Source organism: Meriones unguiculatus, assembly GCF_030254825.1.
Source record: "Meriones unguiculatus strain TT.TT164.6M chromosome Y unlocalized genomic scaffold, Bangor_MerUng_6.1 ChrY_unordered_Scaffold_23, whole genome shotgun sequence".
NCBI lineage: Eukaryota > Metazoa > Chordata > Mammalia > Rodentia > Muridae > Meriones > Meriones unguiculatus.
This window is the reverse complement of record NW_026843709.1, coordinates 9,467,156-9,482,859: the sequence shown is the minus strand read 5'-3', so window position 1 is coordinate 9,482,859 and position 15,704 is coordinate 9,467,156. Positions and strand designations below refer to the sequence as shown.

At 39.3% G+C, this 15,704-nt stretch overlaps 1 non-coding gene across 1 annotated transcript; it reads right to left on the bottom strand.

The window, feature by feature from the left end:
* Positions 1 to 13,591: 13,591 nt before the first annotated feature.
* Positions 13,592 to 13,698, bottom strand: LOC132651704 (U6 spliceosomal RNA). Its single transcript, XR_009589286.1, has one exon. It is a non-coding gene; the product is annotated as a U6 spliceosomal RNA (small nuclear RNA).
* Positions 13,699 to 15,704: the final 2,006 nt, after the last annotated feature.

Here is a 15,704-nt window from a genome sequence, read left to right as displayed (position 1 = left end):
CCACATCTTACTATTTTTCCCTCTTCTTTCACTAGATTCCATGCACTCTGCCCAACAATTGGCCATAAGTCTCAGCATCTGGTATGATATTCTGCAGGCCAGAGCTTTTCAAAGGCTGTCTGTGGCTGGCTCTTAACTTGTTCCTTGTTTTCTCTTTCTTCTGATGTCCATCATCTTTGCCTTTCTGGATAGGGATTGAGCATTTTAGCCAGAGTCCTCCCTCTTGATTAGTTTCTTTAGATCTAGAGATTTTAGTAGGTTGATACTATATTTTATGTCTATATGAGTGAATATATACCACGAACTAATGTTTACCAGCTATGTCAGACCACATGAGCTTAGGTGGTACTTCTGAACAAGCAATGCTGGCACTATCACTATATTTGGAGAGTTTGCCTGGAGGACCACTGCAGGAAACACTGCTGCTCTTGTGTCCTGGGCATATGATTCAGACCCATTGTCTGTTCTCCATGCTCAGTTTTAACCATAAAACCCAGGATCAAGAGGGTTCCTCACTGACCACTGAGTAGGACAGAGCTGGTGATCTAGCCTGGTCATCCAAGACAACCCTGTTCATAGAGGATTGCCAACACTAGTGTGGAACAACACCAGCTGTCAAATAATATCTTGTCCTCAGTTCTCCTTTTGCACTCACTGATCTTTCTTTGTTTCAGCCAATCCAGTCCCTGGAATTTTCTGGTTTCCCTCTCTTATCTTTGCTCTTAAAGACTCAGTACTCCATGGAATCCCAGGCTCACCCTGCCTATTATATCAGTAAGAATGTGAAGGTACATTTAGTGAGTACAGGAGTAACTGCTCATTTCTAAGTTCTAAATTTGCTTCCCTTTTCCCTGTTCTTAAAGACTCAATACCCCAAGTAACCCTGGGGTCAGTTTGCTATTATATCAATAAAAAAATGTAAAGATACATTTAGTGAGTATGCAAGTAACTGCTCAGTTCTAAGTCACAACCTAGGAAATTTCAGAATCAAAACCACAGTAGGAGACCACCTTGAGATTCAACAAAATTCCCTTAATCCCACATTCTTTGAAGCTTGCCTAGTGAGGAAGCTTCCCAGTTAAATAAACATTGAAGTTTCATTTCCTACCTGAGATTGCCACAGGGGTAAACAGGAGTGAAGGTATGGGATCTGGATAAAGGGATGAGATAAATGCTTCTTGGGTTTCACAAGAAAAATCACATGTTCAAATGATCAGAGATACTGGACACTGAGGAAAGTTTGCTTACTCATCTCCATGGAACCTCAAGATTCTCTCAGGTGCTGATTGGCTGAGACTGAGAATAATCTAATAAAACAGGTTAAACCAGTAAGAGTTTCAGGAGTCAGTTATTAAAAGGGCCAAGTGGACAGCCTGTTAGGAAATTTCATATGGAAGACAACAGGAGGAGCCATCCTTGTCATTCAGCACATTCCCCTTAATCCCACATCACATTGAAGCTTCCCTATGTTGGAAGCTGTCCTATTAAATAAACATTAAAGTTTCATTTCCTACCTGACATTATCACAGTGGTAAATAGGAGTAAAGGTGAGGGATTTGCATAAAGGAGTGAGTTAAAGGCTTGTTGGGTTTCACAAGAACAAGTCATGTATGTGCAGGATAAGAGATACTAGACACTGAGGAATGTTTGTTTACTCATCTCTACGGACACCTCAAGATTCTCTCAGGTGCTGATTGGCTTAGATGTAGAATGATGTCATTCAACAGATTAAAGAATGTAAGAGTTTTAGGAAGCAGTTATTAAAAAGGCAAAAGTGGACAGCTTGCTTGAGAGAATGGCTGAGCAGCACTACATGCCTCCAACTGTGAAGCTGAAAGTGTTAGTATTTTGGAACACAACCTGCTCCTGTGTTATCCAGAAACCTATGATGTCATCATGTGTCACCAGCCAGATGTTCACATCTGAAAGGTGTGGTTACCTTGCACCTTAAAGGGCCAACCCCGACATGTGGTCTCTCTCTTACAATCTTTCCTTTCCTCTCTTACTCTCTCTTAGTTCTCCAACCCGACATGTGGTCTCTCTCTTACAATCTTTCTTTTCCTCTCTTAGTTTCTCTTAGTTCTCTCTATTACCCTCTTACTCTTTCTCTCTATCTCTGTTTTTCTCTCCTTAGGTGCCCCTTCCCTTCTCTCTCTCTCTCTCTCTTTCTCTCTCTCCATGTCCTGCTCCCCCTTCTCTCCTAATAAATCTCTCACAGAGAATATTGGTTGACTCCTGCATCTTCTTATTTTTTAACAGAAAGCACAAAAGCCAGAGATGACAGTTTCTTTGTCCATTACTCTAAGTTCATAAAAAGTGTCACATATTTTTTTTAATTTTTTATTTTAATTTATTAAATACACTTTATTCAATTTGTCTCTTCCCATAAAATTCTCCCTTTTCCACTTCGAATCACACCTTCTCTCTCCCATCTCCACCCTGACCCTCCTCAAGTCCACTATAGTAGAGGTCTTCTTCTCCTTCCTTCTGAACCTAGTCAATCAAATCTCAACAGGGGTGGCTGCATTGTCATCTGCTGTGGACTGGTAAGACTGCTTCCCCCTCAGGGGGAGGTGATCAAATATCAGGGTAATCAGTTCATGTCAGAGGCAATCCCTGATTCCATTAGTATGGAATAAATTTGGACACTGAATTGCCATGGGCTATATCTATGCAGAGGTTCTAGGTTATCTCTATGAATGGTAATTGGTTGTAGTATGGACCTCAGGAATGATTCCTGTGTTCAATTTTTTTTGGTTCTGTTTCTCTTCTTTTGGAGATCCTGTTCTCTCCAGATCTTTCTAATTCCTAATATTTCATGAGATTTCATTCATTCTTCCCAACAATTGGCAATAAATCTCAGCATCTGCTTTGATAGTCTGCAGGACAGAACCTTTCAGAGGCCTTCTGTGGCAGGCACCTAAATTGTTCCCTGTTTTCTCCGTCTTCTGATTTCTATCTTTTGTCTTTCAGAATGGGATTGAGCATTTTAGCCTGAGTCCTCCATCTTGTTTAGATTCTCTAGGTCTAGAGATTTTAGTAGGTTTATGCTATATATATATATATATATATATATATATATATATATAATATGTATATATATGAGTAACTATATACCTTATGTGTCTTTCAGCTTCAGGGATAGCTCACTCAGGATGACCCTTTCCAGTTCCAGCCATTGACCTACAAATTTCATGATTTCCTTATTTTTCATTGCTGAGTAATATTCAGTTGTGTAGATGTATTACAATTTCTGTATCCATTCTTCAGTTGAAGGGCATCTGTGCTGTTTCCAGCTTCTGGCTATTACAAATAAAGCTGCTACAAACATAGATGAGCAAATGTTCTTATTGTGTACTTGAGCCACTTTTGGATATATGCCTAGGAGTGGTTTATCTGGATCTTGAGGAAACACTATTCCTAGTTGTCTGAGAAAGCACCAGAATGATTTCCAGAATGTTTGTACAAGTTCACATTCCCTCCAGCAGTGGAGGAGGGTTCCACTACTCCACAACCTCTCTAGCATGTGTTGTCATTTGAGTTTTTGATCATGATCATTCTGATGAGCGTAAGGAGAAATCTCAGGGTCATTTTGATTTGCATTTCCCTGATGGCTAATGACATTGAACATTCTTTTTTTTTTTTTTTTTTTTTTCAATGCAGTTTATTCAGGAACCTTGAACAATCATCTGACCCTGGGGAAAGCCAGCCCACAGCTTAAATAGCCTCTGGGTAGCCAACCCCAGCATGCCACCTGGCAATGCAGATAGGTCCACATACATGCAAGCAAGCCAGATCCTCAGCCTTAGCCAAATGTGGACTTATTCGTGACAGAGAGCACTCACCATCGGGAAGGTGGAAGGCAGAAACAAGCTCCATCTTTAAGGCATAGCATTCCGCAGCTCTCTAGAGTTCCCCCTTTTTGTTTTAGATGCATCAGGCAAGAGTAGAGGTCTGATCTCTGATATTAGAAATAAATTGGGACTTTGTACCAATGTTCATTTAGGTGTCATCCACCCAAAGATCCTCAGACCAGTCTGATACCTTTTTCTCAGAGGCGGGACCTGGGGTATCAACCCGCATGCAATCAGACTTGCTCTTCTCTGGGTCGAAAGCCGCTGACCCTGAGTGCAGTGCTTAGCCTCACATCCTGAGCATAATATTTTAGCTTTTTATGGTAGCCAACCATGCTTGGGGAGACTGCCCTGCTTCAATGGCTGTAAAGTCCTGAATGATCATGGCTTCATTATGCTGTTGTGAGACTCTAATTTTGCATATACACCACAGGCAAACCAAGGAGACCAACACCAGAAGGCGTGCTAATGCTCCCATGCCTGCCCATTCCTTCAGATGATTCATGGCTGCAGCAATCCATGATGATAATCCTGTGGCTAGTCCTGCGTCCACTCTGGTAGAATTTATTATGACAATGGCCACTGTCAGCTGCTCCATCGTTGTAAAGAATTCTCCAGTCCAATGAACATTCTTTTAAGTGTTTCTCTACCATTCAATATTCCTCTACCAAGAATTTTTCAGTTTATCTCTGTTCCCTATTTTTAATTGGATTAGTTTATTTGTTGCTTTTCATCTTCTTTAGTTCTTTATATCTACTGGATATTAGTCATCTGTCACATAGAAGCTTGGTGAAGATTCTTTCCCAATCTGTAGGCATTTGCTTTGCTTTGATGACAGTTTCCTTTGCTTTACAGAAGCTTTTCTGTTTCATGAGGTCCCATTTACCAATTGTGCTCTTAGAGTCTGTGCTCTTGGTGTTCTGTTTAGGAAGTTTTCCCCTGTGCCAATGAGTTTAAGGCTCTTCCCCACTTTTTCTTCTAAAGGATTTAATGTGTCTGGTTTTATATTGAGGTCTTTGATCCACTTGGGTTTGGTTTTGTGCAGTGTGATAAATATGGATCTATTTGCATTTTTCTACATATAGACATCCAGTTAGACCAGGAGCATTTTTTGAAGATGCTATTTTTTTTTCCATTTTATGGTTTCCGCATCTTTGTCAAAACTCAGGTGTCCATATGTGTGTGGGTTTATTTCTGGGTCTTCTATTTGGTGTTATTGATCCACCATTTAGTTTCTATGAAAGTACCATGCAGTTTTTATTACTGTTGCTCTATAGGACAGTTTGAGATCGGGGATGGAAATACCTCAAGAAGATCTTTTTTATTGTAGAGGACTATTCTAGCAATTCTGGGTTTCTTATTTTTCTATATGATGTTGAGAATTTTTTCTTTCAACTTTTCTGTAAAGACATGTGTTGGTAATATGATGGGAATTGTATTGAACCTGTAGATTGGTTTTGGCAAGATGGCCATTTTTACTATGTTAATTCTGCCAAGCCATGAGCATGGGAAATCTTTACATCTTCTGATATCTTCTTCTAATTCTTTCTTCAAAGTCTTGAAATTTTTTCCATAGAAGTCTTTGATTTGCTTGTTTAGCATTACACCAAGGTACTTTATGTCTTTTGTGGCTTCCTGAAGGGTGTTGTTTCCCTAATTTCTTTCTCAGCACGTTTGTAGTCAGCACGTTTGTAATTTGAATACAGAGGGCTATTTTTTTTTTTTTTTTTTTTTAGTTAATTTTGTATCCTGCCACTTTGCTGAAGTTGTAGGAGTTTCCTGGTAGAATTTTTGGGTTTACTCGGGTGTTAGTGTTTTGAAACACAACCTGCTTCTGGGTTGCCCAGCAACCTATGATGATGTCATGTGTTGCCAGCCAGCCAGATGACCACACCTGGAAGGCGTGGTTACCATGCCCCCTTAAAAGGGCTGATCTGACACATGCTCTCTCTCTTAACTCTTACACCCTCTCTTTACACTCTTCTTTTTCTTCTTTTTCTTTCTCTCTCTCTCTTGGGGCGCCCCCTCTTTCCCCTTCCCTTTTCCTCTCTCTTTCCCCACCATGTCCAGCTATCCACTTCCTCCATATCCTTCTAATAAACCCTTATGAAGAGAATATATCGGTTTGCCCCCATGCTTCTTCCTTTTTATGATTAGTAATATTGGTGTGTTGCCTGGACAGTATGGTTACAACCGATTTTCTCTGCTCTCACCTCTCCCTCCTGTGAGCTGCTGAGATGCCACCACCACTGCCCCTCTCCTGGCCAGTAGCTATTGCTGCCACTGCTGCTGTCTCTGGGGGCCTTGCGTGGAGGCTGCGAGCCGAGTGGAGGCCGCCACAAAGCAGGAGACCCAGGCTGGCTTGGCTGGAACCAACTACGCCCCTGGCCTGGTGTGACAGCCCATGGCTGCAGCCTCTCCCGCCTGTCATCTCACACCCTTTTCCCCAAGTCCTGCCGCCATGTGCTGCTTTGCCGCAGGCACTTGGGCCAGGGTCTATGTGGAGGTGAACAGCCTGAGTCGTGCCAGTACTGGCCACTGATAGTGCCCCTGAGTTGCGGAGACACACAACTCAAAAATCAATTTTTCAGAACTTGCTACGGTGTTTTGTGGAACTTAAATTTCCTACGGGATGCCCAGCTGCCTCCATCTAGGTTTTGGGGGAAAATGGGTGGGCCATTTCTTCACCAGAGGCTTTCTTGTGGCCAGTGCCATCTTAGGTTCGAGCAAAGAGTCCCCGCCTCCCGCGTGTGGTTCCGGGCAGCCCTCTCCATGCACTGGGCTGCCCCAAAAGCTGCCTGGGCTACAGCTGACTGCTCCTTCTTGCTATATGCTTCACGCTCTCACCAACCTGTTTTGCTTTGCACTTCGAAGCCTTTCCCAAGCTTTAAAAATAAAATAAAATAATATTTTCTCCCTGATTTCTGTACACTTTACTCTTTACTCTTATAAATTCCTTATCCAATGCTTTATATAATCTTCTCATTGGGTTTGCATTTATAAGTCTTAATCATAATTAACTGTTTATCTTATCTTTTAGACTTATCTTTAGACAACAAGCCTCATTTCAAGTTGGTATGGATTTTTATAAAATTTCAAAGTTGCATTTTCCTATCTTATAATTCAACCCTGCTTCAAAATAAATTTTATATAATAATAAAATTTCAAAGTTATAACTATTCAAATTGAGTTGGTTTAAAATATAAGACTGTTACTGTCTCCTACTATATGTTACTCAAATATAATTTTAAAATTGCTTTATACTGTTCTGCTCGGGTTCATTGTTACGTACAAATTTTTTATCAATATTTTAAATTAAGATCTATTGATTTTAGAGGTATTTATTTAGGTTAAAAATGGGTCAATTTGCTACATCTCTACTATCAAAAGGTTAAAATATGCTTGGTTAATTTTAAATTTGGTTTATGCTGTTCTGCTAAATTGTTGATTTTAAACTTATAGCTCAAGGGTTCTTTATTATGTACAAGTTGTTTGCCAATATGCTAAAATTAATATCTATTAATTTTTAAAAATATACTTATATTAAAACGGTTTCAATTTACTATATCTCTGCTACCAAAAGGTTAATATAAGCTTGGTCTTGCTCTCTTAAAATGATGTTATTAATATGTAGTATAGCCTTAGACTATTACAAGCTATAATCTTTTATATATTAGATCATATAACTTATATTCATAACTTTTAAGCCCTAACTTAGCAAGGACAAAACCTAAAGTCTTAATATTTACTGGTTAACAAATGCAGGTTAATAATCATTTCATACAGATTTATAGTCCTGAAGGTGCAAACATGGTCTCACTGCAACTTTTAATAAAGAGCTGAGGATGGTCATTGAGTCACCATATAGGAGTTGGTAAAAAGTGAGCCGTCCTGAACGGCTCTAAGACCTAGCTGTGCTGAGACTACTGGCATTCCCGCAAGAGGTTTGCATAGCCAAAAAGTCCATTCTGCCAGATGACATTTTGAAATGCAGCCAAAGTGAATGATGATCTTGCTGCTGCAACATGCCAAAGCTGGCTGCTGGCAAATTGAACTCTGGAAGTCAAAATGTTCTCAAGCAGGCTTGTCCTCTGTGCTCAGCCATGGAGGTTCAACCCACACAATAGCACAGACAGTTCCAGCTTTCTAGCTCTTTGGCCTGGTGGAGAACAGGAGGCTGGCTCCTCGACTTAACAACCTCCATATCTCTCGCACAGGTCTATTTTTGACCTCAGAATGAGATCCCATGGACATATAGCCAACTTCTGTATTGGGAGCTGTCAGTTGACTTCCCTGTTCTCTTCATAAGCAGGAGAAACAGACCTTAAGCCTAAGTACGAGCGCTGCTATTTTCAGGCCTAGACACAGTTCAGACTCAAGAAAGAGGCCTAAATGAAACCTTTTACTATCCCTTTAGTTAAAGGACAATAAATGTTCATAGCAGTTTCAACTATTTCTCCTGGTAAATAACTAAATACAAAGGTTACTCTCAAAAACATATTTGAGAGATGTCTTAAGGTTAATAAATACAAGTTATACATGTTTGAGAGTCTAACAATGTGTGTTAAGGTTGGTAATGCAACTTATAAATGTTTGAGGGTTCTAAAAATGTTTTAAGGTTGATAAACACAAAATATAAAGATTACAAGGTCTAAGGTGATTTAAGGTATCTTAAATAGGTAAAAAGGCTTAATATTTCTTCCTGTTTTATGCTACTGTTTTTATGCTACTGTTATATTGACTGTCCAGACTTTTGAACTTTATTAATAGGGCTCTAATTTATTAATCTAACTCTGATACAAAAACATTGTACTGTACCACCATTCCACTATTATGGTCCTAAGCTCAAGATTGTAAACCTCCATAATATGTATGCTTATTCTAAAAGTAAAGATCAAGTGAGATTCCCTTTTACTTCATAAAAGGCTTTTGCCTTTTCAGAGTTCACCTTAAAAAGTACTTATGCTGTTAACATATATGTATGTCTACTGCCTTTTTCTCAATGCACACTACAATTGTGATACTAACATGTCTAAATTTGTCTCTCCTTAAAACTTCCTTTCCTGGTTACCAGACTGCTGTTTACTGCATGCAACCACTAACTAGATTGTTGAGTTCACTCCATTTTCTCAGCATTTCTTGGTAGGGAAAGCTTGACCACAGAGCTCTGGCAACTTCCTACTTTTGAGACAAAGGGACCTCCTCTCAGCCATAGCCTTAATTGTCTAGGCTTTACCCTCTATGCTGACCTCCATTTTAGGGCCACACTCTGCCTTGGGCCGTATATCCCCTCTTGCACACGGTTCCTTCTCCCTGCTCACTTGCCCTCTCACCCACTCATGGGCCCCCTCTCCACCCACTCATGGGCCCTCTCTCTCTCACTCGTTCATGGAAAGAGCTAGTGCTAGGCAAACCATCATGCTTTACCCATGCCACTGGGCATTATGCCCTGGTTTCTGGCCAAGAGCTGAGGAGCTATTGGACTGGTAGCACCCCTCTTGCTTGGAGTCACACTTTCCCTTGGAACACCACTGGAAGGTCTTGTCTTCTCTGCCCCCAATGCAAGATGCCCAGATGCCCACGCTCCAGATAGGATCTCCTCTGGAGAATTTTAAGTTTCTACACCTACTGCCAACTGGCACCAGGGCCTCTAAGTTTACATGCTTCTGCAATTAAATCTCACCTCAATGACGGATATAAAACAAAGCCTTCTTTAAATATTGCTAGTGATTGGGTAAATAAAGGTTCCTCAGGTAGACAGGGCTTCCCATGTACAGGCCTCATTGATCCAAACCTTTCAATGTATACCTACAGGATTTTTTCCCTACTCAACTTTTACCTTTTGCCTATATATGTGTTTCAGTGTCCTGCCAGACACAGATGTTTCCTATAGCCACAACAGTGCCAAAGAAGCTATAGGTGGTCAACTCTGGCCTCAGGAACTTCCAACAATTGCAGGTGTTCAGCTCTGACCTCACAGACTTCAAACAGGCTGGACCTACACCTTCCCTCCTAGTCACAGATGTTCTTGCAGACCCTGGAAAGCATCAAAACAGCCTATTCTTCCTGGACTTGGCCAACATTTCAGACTTTTGACCTCCCTACAGCATCCACAGTGTCAGCAGGAAGTAGCCAAGGTAGAATCTATGTCTGTTATTCAGTTGTTGTTAACAAAAGCTGAAATGGTGTGCTTCAGGACAAGGACAGGCAGCTCCAGGTTCTCCCAGTGTTCCCCAGTCCCTACCTGCTGCCTTGCATCGCTGGCAACTCTCTCTATTAATAACCCTCTACCCTAAATTTTCTAGGGCAGAGGCTTCCCTTACTCTTGACCTTGCAATCCGACCATTTTGTGGCTATAACTCTTCTCTCTCTCAACCTTTTGCATGACAACCAAGAATTGCTTCCAATGAGCCTAAATTCATATACTTTAACTTACTTTATAAAACGTAGCCCAAGCTCCCCATTTTTAATTATAGAAAAAGAGAGGAATGTTAGTATTTTGGAACACAACCTGCTTCTGGGTTGCCCAGCAACCTATGATGCCATCATGTGTCACCAGCCAGCCAGGTGACCACACCTGGAAGGCTTGGTAACTGTGTCCCCTTAAAAGGGCCAATCCAAAATATGGTCTCACTCTTACTCTTACCCCCTCTCTTATATTCTCTCACTCTCTTCTCTCTCTCACTCTATCTTATGCTCTTTTTCTTTCTCTGGGGTGCCCCATTCCCTCTTTCCATCTCTTTCCTCACCATGCCCTGCTACCCACTTCCCTCCTAATAAATATCTCGCAGAGAATATCGGTTGTCCCCCTGCTTCATCTATTTTTTTTTAATTAATACCATAAGGTATACTATCTTATCATCTGAAAATAGTGATACTTTGACTTTTTCCTTCTGATTTAGATTCCTTTCATCTCCTTCAATCTTCTTATTGCTCTAGCATGGACTTCCACAAACTGTGTTGAAGAGATATGGAGAAAATGGGCAGTCTTACCTTGTTCCTGATTTCAGTGGGATTGCTTTAAGTTTCTTTCCATTTATTTTGATGTTGGTTGTAGGCATGCTGTATATTCCCTTTACTATGTTTAGATATGTGCCTTGTATCTCTGATCTCTCCAAAACTTTAAACATGAATGGCTGTTTGATTTTGTCAAATGCTATTACATTATCTAAGGAAAGTATCAAGTTTTTTTTTTTTTTTGGTTGTTTGTTTGTTAATATGGATTTCCTTACATTGAAAGACCCCTGCATACCTGGGATGAAACTTATTTGGACATACTAGATGATGTACTTGATGTATTCTCATATTCAGTTTGCAAGTATTTTATTGTGTATTTTTCCATCAATGTTCATAAGGGTGATTTGCCTGAAATTCTCTTTTTTTGTTGGGCCTTTGTGAGATTCATGTACCAAGGTGACTGTGGCATTATAGAATGAGTTTGATAGTGTTTTTTTTTTTTCTGTTTATATTTTGTGGAATAGTTTGAAGATAACTGAAGTTAGCTTTTCTTTGAAGGTCTGGTAAATTCTGTATTGAAACCATCTGGTCCTGGGCTTTTTTTTTTTTTTTTTTTTTGGACTGAAGACTTTTGATGACCACTTCTATTTCCTTGGGGGATATAGGATTATTTAATTGACTTACCTGTTCTTGATTCAGTTATAGTAAGTGAAATCGATCAAGAAAATTGTTTCATTTAGATTTTCCAAATTTTGTGGTATGTAGGCTTTTGAAGTAAGTTCTAATGATTGTTTGGATTTCCTCAGTGTCTGTAGTTATATCCCCCTTTTCATTTCTAATTTTGCTCATTTGGATGGTGTCTCTCTGCCTTTTGGTTTATCTTGTTGATTTTCTCAAAGAACCAGCTCTTTGTTTCATTGATTCTTTTAATTGTTTCTTTTGTTTCTAATTGATTGACTTCAGTCCTGAGTTTGATTATTTCCAGCTGTGTACTCCTCTTTGATGTGTCTGCTTCTTCTTTTTCTAGGGTTTTAAGTGAGCCATTAAGTTGCTTGAATGCACTGTCTCAAGTTTCTTCTTGAAGGCACTTAAGGCTATGAACTTTCCTCTTAGCACTGCTTTTATTGTGTCAGTAAGTTTTTGTATGTTGTGCCTTTATTTTCATGGAATTCTACAAAAACTTTAATTTCTTTCTTTATTTCATCCTTGATCCAGCTGTCATTTGGTATCAAGTTGTTCAGTTTCCATGTGTATGTAGGTTTTTTGCTATTTCTGTTGATGTTGAGTTCCAGCTTTATTCAATGGTGGTCAGATAAGATACAAAGAAGTATTTTCTTGTATCTGTTGAGGCTCACTTTGTGAACAACCATATGGTCTATTTTGGAGAAGGTTCCATGAGGTGCTGAGAAGAAGGTAAATTCTTTTGTGTTTGGGTGTAAAGTTCCTTAAATATCTGTCAGGTCCATTTGTTTCATGACCTCTGTTAGAGACATTGTTTCTTTGTTTAATTTCTGCTTTGTTGACCTGTCCTTTTTTGAGACTGGGGTGTTTAAGTGTCCCACTATTAATGTGTGGCTTAAGTTTTCTTAATGTTTCTTTTACATATGTGGCTTCCCTTGTATTTGGGGCATAGATGTTTAGGATTGTGATGTCTTCCTGGAGAAATTTTCCCTTGCTGAGTATGAAGTGTTCTTGCCTATTTATTTTATTAGATATTAGAATGCCTACTCCTGCTTGCTTCTAGGGTCCATTTGCTTGGAAAGCTGTCTTCCAGCCCTTTTACCCTCAGGTAATGTCTGACTTTGTGACTTAGGTGTGTTTCTTGTATGCAACTGATTGCTAGGTCTTCTTTATGCATCCATTCTGTTATTCTGTTTCTTTTTATTGGAGAATTGAGTCCATTGATATTGAGAGAGACTAATGACCAGTGTTTGTTAGATCCTTTGATTTTGATATTGGTTGTGGTAGTAAGTTTGTGTGCTTGGTTGTTTTTTGTTTTACTATAATGAGATTAATTATGTTCTGTGTTTTCTTGAAAGTAGTTGGTTTTCTTGGGTTGTATTTTTCCTTCTAGTGTCTTCTGTAACACTGGATTTGTGTGCAAGTATTGTGGAAATTTGTTTTGTCATTGAATATTTTGTTTTCTCCGTCTGTGAGGACTGAGAGTATTGCTGGGTATAATAACCTGTGCTGACATCTGTGCTCTCTTAGGGCCTACATGATATTCATCCATGCCTTCTAGCTTTCATAGTTTCTGTTGAGAAGTCAGGTGTGATTCTAATAGATTTGATATTATATGTTATTTGGGCTTTTTTCCTTGCAGATTTTAGCATTTTTATTTACTGTTTTGATTATTATTATGTGGTAGGAAGATTTTCTTTTCTGGACTAATTTATTGAGTGTTCTGTATACCTCTTGTATTCTTATTGACCTCTACTTTAATTTGGGGAATATTTTTTCATCGATTTTGTTGAAAATATTTTCTGGGCCTTGGAGGAGGGAATCTTCTTTTTTCTCTATTCCTATTATTTTTAGGTTTTGTCTTTTCATGTTGTCTTGAATTTATTGCATGGTCTGTGTCAGGAATTTTTTTAGATTTAACATTTTCTTTGACAGACACATCGATTTCTTCCTTTGTATCATCCACACCTGAGATTCTTTCTTCCATCTCTTGTAGCCTATTCCTTATGCTTAGCTCTGTAGTTCCTGTTTTCTTCCCTAAGTTCTTTCTTTCCACAAATTCCTCTATTTGTGTTTTTCTTAATTTCTAAAAAAAAAAAAAAAAAATGGAATGCTTCACGAATTTGGATCTCATTCTTGTGTATGGGCCTTGCTAATATTCTCTCTATTGTTCCAATTTTAGTATATGTGCTCCTGAAGAGAGCACTACATATTTCTTTGAAGTGGTCATTAATAAAATCACATGTCTGTGACTTAAGTTTTACACTATCACAAATTCCATAATTATTTATTAAATACACAGATATGTTCTCGGTTGGTGAATTATTTTCTGTGAAAATGCTCCCTGACCTAGACAAATCTTTGAACAAAAATACTTTAATTGGGACATTGCTTATATTTTTACAGAGACCATCCATGATGTCATGTCAGCAAGCAGTCATCTTGTTTTAGTACTTCCCAAAACTGAGAGATTCACAAGCACCAGGAAGAGAGAGGGAGAAAGTGACACAGAGAGAGAGCTAGAGAGACAGATTCAGAAATAGAGAGATGGAGACGACAATAGAAACAAAGATGTAAAGTGACAGAGACCTAGAGACAGAGACTCCATTCTCTCTGGTAACTTTCTTTGGCATATCAACCTCAAAGTACACTATCCTATAATATAAATCCAAAAGGAATTATATTTTTAATATTTTTATTTTAAATTTTATTAATTACACTTTATTCACTTTTACCCCCCCCTGAAGCCCCCGCTCCTTTTTATCCCACCTTCCCTCCCCATTCTCTACACATGACTCTCCCCAAATCACTGATAGCAGAGGTCTTTCTCTCCCTCCTTCTAATCTGAGTCTCTTCTGATCTCTTCAGAAGTGGCTGCATTCTCTTTCCGTGTGGCCTGGTAAGGCTGCTCCCCCATCACATTGAGTTGATCAAAGAGCAGGCCAATCAGTTCATGTCAGAGGTAGTCCCTGTTACCTTTACTATGGAACCCACTTGGACACTGAACTGTGCAGAGCTTCTGGGTTATCTCCATGCATGGTACTTGGTTGTAGTATGTATCTCAGAAAAGACCACTGATTTTTTGTTTATGTTGCTCTTCTTGTGGAGCTCAGGTCCTCTCCAGATCTTTCTATTTCCCACTGTTTTTATTAGATACCATGCACTCTGCCCAACAGTTGGCCATAAGTGTCAGCATTTGCTCTGATAGTCTTCAGGACACAGCCTTTCAGAGGCCCTCTTTGGCAGGCTCCCTTTTCCCCAGCAACTTCCAAGTTCTAAAGAACAGGACTGACAATCTCCTTTGGAAAAAAATGTTGAATATTTCCATTGATTATTATTCAGCTAAGAAAATGACATCATGATATTTCCTGGCAAATGGATGGAGCCAGGAAAAATCATTTGGGATGAAGTAAGTAAAATGCATACAGAGACCCACAGTCTGATAATTGTGCAGTGAGAGAACTTAAAACACACAAGTCTAAATGGGAGTTTCCTATGAAATTCTCCCTCACATCAGAGCTCTGTGAAGCCTCCAGGAGAGGAGGCAGGAAGAGTCATAAGTACAGGGAATTGAGGACACAAGGAGAACAATGCCCTGAAAATCAGGCCAAAGAGGAAGATGATGCAGCCAGCCTTAATGAGATCTGATGAGGTAGGTTCAGAGAGAAGGGTGAGGAGGACCTCACCTATCTATTAAGGAAGTAGAGGAAGGGCCTAGGGGTAAAAGAGGGAAGGTGGATGGGAATAGAAGTAGAAGAGAGAGGGGGCAGCAGAGGGAATACAAGGTGAACAAAATATAATAAAAATACATAAGACAAAATGTGATCAAGGTGATTTAGTATAGAGATCTTCAGGACTGATGACTTTTTCTTGGGGGTAGTACCAAGGTACAGCAAGGACAAACTCAGTTTTCTTTAAGGGACATGGCATTGAGACTCTGATCATGTTCCAATTACTATAATAGCAACACAAACTGAAATTGATGTATTTTAAAGAAAAAAAATTAGGGTAACACATGGTAGGAATTTGAACCTGGGAGCAATGAATAAGAATTGTAATTTATATTATGTTAATTTCCCACATAAGCAAGAAAAATAATATTTGGACAACTTTTATGATGACTTTTAACAAGGAGAAAAGATTCTGCTAAAAGAAGGCACAGTTTGACTTTGTAAGGAAGGCATGCTTTCCAGGAACTAATTATGTAGTAAA